Source organism: Caretta caretta, chromosome 1 (genome assembly GCF_965140235.1).
Source record: "Caretta caretta isolate rCarCar2 chromosome 1, rCarCar1.hap1, whole genome shotgun sequence".
Taxonomy (NCBI): Eukaryota; Metazoa; Chordata; order Testudines; family Cheloniidae; genus Caretta; species Caretta caretta.
In genome coordinates, this window is record NC_134206.1 from 140,490,918 (window position 1) to 140,496,917 (window position 6,000).

At 47.5% G+C, this 6,000-nt stretch overlaps 1 protein-coding gene across 12 annotated transcripts in view; it reads right to left on the reverse strand.

The window, feature by feature from the left end:
• Positions 1–5,779, reverse strand: part of ADGRG2 (adhesion G protein-coupled receptor G2) — a 114,273-nt gene extending 108,494 nt beyond the window's left edge. For 5 of the 12 annotated variants that reach the window (XM_075131730.1, XM_048862401.2, XM_048862379.2 and 2 more), the window contains exon 1: positions 5,479–5,777. The gene's annotated coding sequence lies outside the window, so the exon portion shown is untranslated. Of the gene's footprint in view, positions 1–5,478 lie in introns of all 12 variants that reach the window. The other 7 variants (XM_048862410.2, XM_048862384.2, XM_048862371.2 and 4 more) reach the window with 3 other exon arrangements.
• Between the last annotated feature and the right edge of the window lie 221 nt (positions 5,780–6,000).

Below are 6,000 nucleotides of genomic sequence, written 5' to 3' on the forward strand. Positions count from 1 at the left end.
TCATGTTTGATCTTGTGTGACAACTTCAGGTTCGCCCATCATAACATATTGCAGGATTGCTTCTTCAATGAATATCCTCTACAGAACTCTATAAATGAGAACACGTCTAATGCTACATTTGTGGTTAGTGTTTTGGTGACTAAAAAATTAACTAAAATGATCTCATTCTAATTTTACTAATATAAATATTAAGTACAAATTTTAGTAACTTCTTCTAAAGGCCATGAAGTAAATAAGTATTTTAACTTAATCAGACTTCTCCAGAACTCTAGTATGTTTTTCTTCCCATCTACTCTTTCATCTACATGTGGTTTGCTGTCTCTTTTCTTCAAAAACATATTTTTTAAGTTACAAAATGATCCCAACTACTGTGATAGGATTTTTTTTCTGTAATAGTCAGTAGGCTGCAATTGAACAGTTGTCTCCGAAAACACAAGAGCATCATAAGAGCAGAAACGATGACCACCACTTTAATAAGGTGCTATTTTGAGTCCCACTTGTTGAAACAAAGAGTGAACAACAATGGCACAACACCACAGAGTTGCTCATATACCAGATACCTGAACTGTCTGTGTAGTTACAGCTCATATAACCATTAAGATGTATGGAAAAGCTTGAAGTGGGGACTAAAACAAACACATGAAAAGTCCAATATCTCTCAACCTTTTAAATGCCTACAAATTGTAGATACAGTGACTGAAAAACTTGGTCCTGATCCCACAGTCCTGATGCAGATTACACTCACATGAAGTCCTGCAGAATTTCAGAATTGGATCCTTAGTTTACATTTGGAGGCAAAGTCTGATCAGCCGCTCACATGAGTGGTACTGCTCATGAGCACGGAGAACAGGATTTGTCCCTTGGTCTTTGCACAAAGGGTATAATCAATCCTGTATTCCTTGAGCACCCAGAATTTAAATTTACTTCAAATTGTTGTAGATTGTCTTTCTCATCAACAGAAGTTGGTCCAATAAAAGATATTCTTTTACCCACCTTGTCTCTAATTTACTCTGAAGGAATTTTTGGTATATAAGAAATGCAGGCCTGATTCCCAAATGAGTAGCATTAATACACAATTTCATATAAAACATTTATTATTTTTATATTTTATAAAAATAAATCTCTTGATGTGTACACAACATTGATTTTACAAAATAAGCAATATTTTTGAGTTCATGTGTTTGAGATAAGAGCAAAACCCTTAGACATATTTCTATACATTAAAATTATTGATTAGGATTTTGCCCTTCAAATGCATTCTGGTCTAGCTTTTAGCTGAAAATACAACATTCATAACTCAAATATGGTGTTTAATATTAAAAGCACCATATTTGTGGAGGCTGCTACTCATGTCTCATACTGAGAGCTAAAACTGTCAGAACTTCTTCCTATATTTCCTCTCATGCCATTCTGTTCTTAGCCAGGCAAAATTACTACTGCATTCAAGGGGAGTTCTGCCTATAAACCCCTATCCCCCATAATATACGTGGCATAAATGAAGCTAATTAATTTAAGAGTGGGAATTGAGTCCCTTCTTCATTCCACTCACCCAACTAGAGCCACATATATTGAGGTATTAAATACTAAATCCTGAAATTCAATTTGGAATGTACTAAGGAGGAAAAATTTGCTAACAGGTTCCATCTGACCTATAGAAATCCAGTTAAAATATTAATATTAGAATCTAACTGCCACTTCATGTATGTGAAAAGATTTTATCGGCTCCAATTCACACCTAAGAAAACTTGATTTACACATTATTTATAATATATGCCATCTCTCAAATGTTTCACTCTTTAAACTATTTTCAGCCATAAATTACAATATGTGTACTTTCTTAGCAATGTGTAATATTTTAATGATAACATGTCAAAGTTAGCTGTTTCTGTTCTTTGATTTAATTCAATGACTGTTTCCAACTCTTTATTGACAAAAAATTTTAAACAAACAAAAACACCACCAGTGTCACCTTGCATAGGACAAAACCCTGCATACCTTACTCATGCAAATATTTCCAGTGATGACATTAAAAACAAAAGGAAGGCAAGCAGGATTTGGCCCATAATTTTAGGGTATAAAAACAGTAAAGGGAATCTGAGCGGATCTGGCACCTTAAGAATATACAAGATGTTTAGTGTTCTTTGCACAAAGCAAAACAACATCCCCACACATACAGCAGCCAGCAACTTGAAACAATGAATGTAAAACTGTGCACTATAAAAAGAGTTAAAGAAAAATATTGTATATAAAAACCATTTATAAATACAGTCTCTAAATGATGAAAAAGATACACATTTTCTTTTAATTCAGTGTAACAAAATGACAAAGTCAGAGAAATGCAGTGATGTTGTAGTCGTGTTAGTCCAAGGATATTAGGGAGACAAGGTGTGTGAGGTAATATCTTTCATTGGATGAACTTCTGCTGGTGAAAGAGACAAGCTTTTGAGCATACACAAAGCTCTTCTTCAGGACCTGTGTAAGTTTGAAAGCTTGTACTTTGCCCACCTTTTCTCTCTAAACTCAGGGAAAGATGGTTTCAGTAATTAGCATGCACATCATTCCTCATGAAATATAAGAGGTTTGGCTGCACTATACACAGTTTCAAATTTTTACTCCTGGGGGAATTCTGCGCCACTGTGCATGTGCAGAATTTATGTCACCCATAGATTTCTTTGCTTCACAGCAAAAAAATTACTTTCTGATGGGAAAGCAAAGGGAAGCCACAAGGGAAGAGTGGTCATGCAACCCGCCCCAGCAGTATGTTTTGGGGGCCCAGGGCAAATGGCAGAGAGATAAATCACTGTGGGGCAGTAGGCGGGACTGGGGAAGACCTAGCTGGTGGCTCCTACCCTGCGCCAGGCTCAGCTGCTAGTCCCATCTGGACTGAGAGGATGGGACTTCCTCTTTCTTTGCATGGGACAGCTGAAGGAAGCTCTGCAAAGCCCCCCACCCCCGCCTCTTTCTGCACCCCTCGCTCCTCAGCTGCAGGGGGAGTTATCCCTGTACAGGGAGCTGCTCCCCCATCCATACAACCCCCATGCATCCAGACCTCCTCATACCCAGACCCTCTTGCCAAGCCTCATGACCCCACTCAGAACTCCCCCCCGCACCATCAGCCCCACTCCTGCTGCACCTGGACCACCCCGACAAGCCACCTGCACCTGGATCCCCACCCCACCAAGCCCCAACCAGCTGCAGCTGGACCCCCCACTGAGCCCCTCACACCCATGCCCTACCGCCAAGCTCTTTCTTCCCCACACCCAGACCCTCCAGCCTGCTGAGCCCCAACCTTCACCTGATCCCTCCTACAGAGTGCCATTTTCACTGCACCCAGAACCCCTCAACAAGCCCCCCCCACACACACACACACACCTGGATCCCCCAATGAGCCACCCATACCCAGATTGCCCCACATGAATCCTCTCAACCCACACCTGGATCCCCACACACTAAGCCCCTCCACACTTGGATCCTGCCTTGCTGAGCCTGCCTCCCCACATCTGGTGCACCTGCACAGAGGGGCAGGGCCCTGGGGTGTTTCTGGGGCAGGCCCGCTCCTTGCGCTATGTCAGGATTGGGTACAGCCTTACCGCTGAGTCCATATCCGGGGGGGGGAGCTGCCCAGTGATCGCCCACCTCTGTGCAGCCGCGGGCTCCCCATGCTGGAGCCTCCACATTTATTTGACAAATAAAATTTGCAGAATTTTAAAATATTGTGCAGGAAATTTTTATTTTTTTGGCACAGAATGCCCTCAGGAGTATCAAATGACTTACCATACACAGATGACTTTCAAAATATCTTGTTTAAAATGCATCTGTTTCATGATTTTGGTTTCAGAATGTAACATGAAAAGATAAGCAATAACAAATACTGGGCTAAATTCAGCTCTCGGTTACACCCATTTACCCCATAGAAAAAAAATGTGTAACCGAGAGCAAAATTGGCCTACTGTGATTAATACAGAAACATGGCCATGATGCAGGTATTAAAAAGTATGATCTACCCAAACATTAAAAACCTGTCAGTCAAAACATTAGAGAAATAAGGTATTCTCTATTGCAGAGGTTCTCAACCTTTCTCTTTCTGAGCCGTCCCTCCCGCCTCCCCGATACATGCTATAAAAACTCCATGGCCCACTTGTGTCACAACTGGTTGTCTGCATATAAAAGCCAGGACCAGTGTTAGGGGGTAGCAAGTAGGGTAACTGCCTGGGACCCCATGCCACAGGGGCCCCTGCAAAGCTAAGTTGCTCAGGCTTTGGCTTCAGCCCCAAGTGGTGGGGCTCAGGGCCCTAGGCTTCAGCCCCATGTGGTGTGACTTCAGCTTTCTGCCTTGGGCCCCAAAGAGTCTAACGCTGGCTCTGCTTGGTGGACTTCCTGAAACCGGGGGCCCTGGACCGCTGGTTGAGAACCACTGCTCTATTGTGAAACGCACTGGCTATTTCTGAGAAGTTAATCATTTTATCACTCTTGATTAGACAGAAAGAACCCCTTGCAGCAGTGCCTCTCAAACATACCCAATTACATGGGGAGCCACTCATTTCAAACCAATATTGATGTCGACATCATAATGAAACTTGCTGCCATCTCACTGCTTATTCCTGATATCAGAAACACAACCCCAGAACAGTGGCTAAACAAAAGGTGACAGACACTGGGCCAAGTCCTGGTCCCACTGAAGGCATGGGCAAGACATTGTCCGCACTTACACTTGTGCCACCCCACTGAACTCATGTAGATCAATGGCCCCACACTTTCCACCTTTGCTATTTCGATTGCCTCTTCTTATGGGCGGGTCAGTGGCATATTTTAAAGCTGGGTCCTTGGCAGGTTGAGAGCTGTGTTTACACCTGTGAGCCCTATTTCGTAGCAGACTTTCTTTTCCCAGGGCCAGATCCTGGGGCTCTTACTTAGTTTCTCCTCCTTTAGCCTGGCAAAAGTCACATTTCCCAGACAACGAGTGAGGAGAAAGCTGAGGAGGCGCCTTGTGCTTTGGCCCCCACGATAACAATCAGGCTCCTTCCCAGCTCAAGTGAAGAGGTGTACAGTACATGCCGCCTGCTGCCCGCGGGAAGGGGCTGCGCATCATCCCCGTTCGCCTAGGAGCCGGGCTGCTAAACAAGATCCCCCGCCGCAGCCCGGCCAGCCCCAGACACACCGCGCCAGCCTCCTGCCCTTGCAAACACCAGCCTGAGCGGGCAACTTCCCCCCAGGTACCTCTCCGCTCCGCACCCAGCGGGACCCGCTTCCCCCCACCTGCCCTGCCAGAAGACGGGGCAAGACGGGCCAGTGGGGAGGAAGCCAGGTCCCTTCATCCCCAGCGAGTCCCCCCCTCGCTCACCTCAGCCCAGCCGCTCGGGGTGGACCCCGGCGGGAGACTCCCAACTTCGCAGCCCTTGGACAGCCCGTAAGTGAACGTGCAAAGGAGACCGCGCGTCTGTGCCCCTCCGGCCGCCCCCCAGAGCCAGGGGCACTCACCTGGCCGGGCCGGCGGGGGAGCGCTGCTCTGCTCGCCGCGGCCGCCCTGCTGCCGGGGCCGCTTCTGAGCCAGGGGCGGCGCGCGGCGTGGCCAGTCCCGGCCGCTGGAGCAGCCGCCGCCTGTGGGAGGAGGCGGCGGCGGGAGGAGGAAACCCAGCAGCAGCGAGGCGCCAGATGCTGCGGCGGTGGCCGCGGGTGCCCTCGGGTCGCTGCTCTTCGGGCCGCTGCTCTCGCAGGCGGCGCAGTCCCCGCGCGTCCCGCCGCAGGGCGCGCCCCTGCTGCCCTGACCCCCGGCGGCGTCCCACCCCCCTGGCCCGGCAGCGCCGGTGTTTCTGCCCCCAGAGCAGCGGGGCCGCCTCTCGCAGAGTTATTCCCGCATCTCGCTGATTTGAAAGGCTGCCGAGGAAACACAAAAACGGGGTGTGAACGCGGCTGCCAAACCACCTCAGCTTCCGGCTGGGGATCTGGGGGAGGCACCGACGTGAGGGGCAAAGCCAAGACACTGGCTGGCTGTCCCAGCTG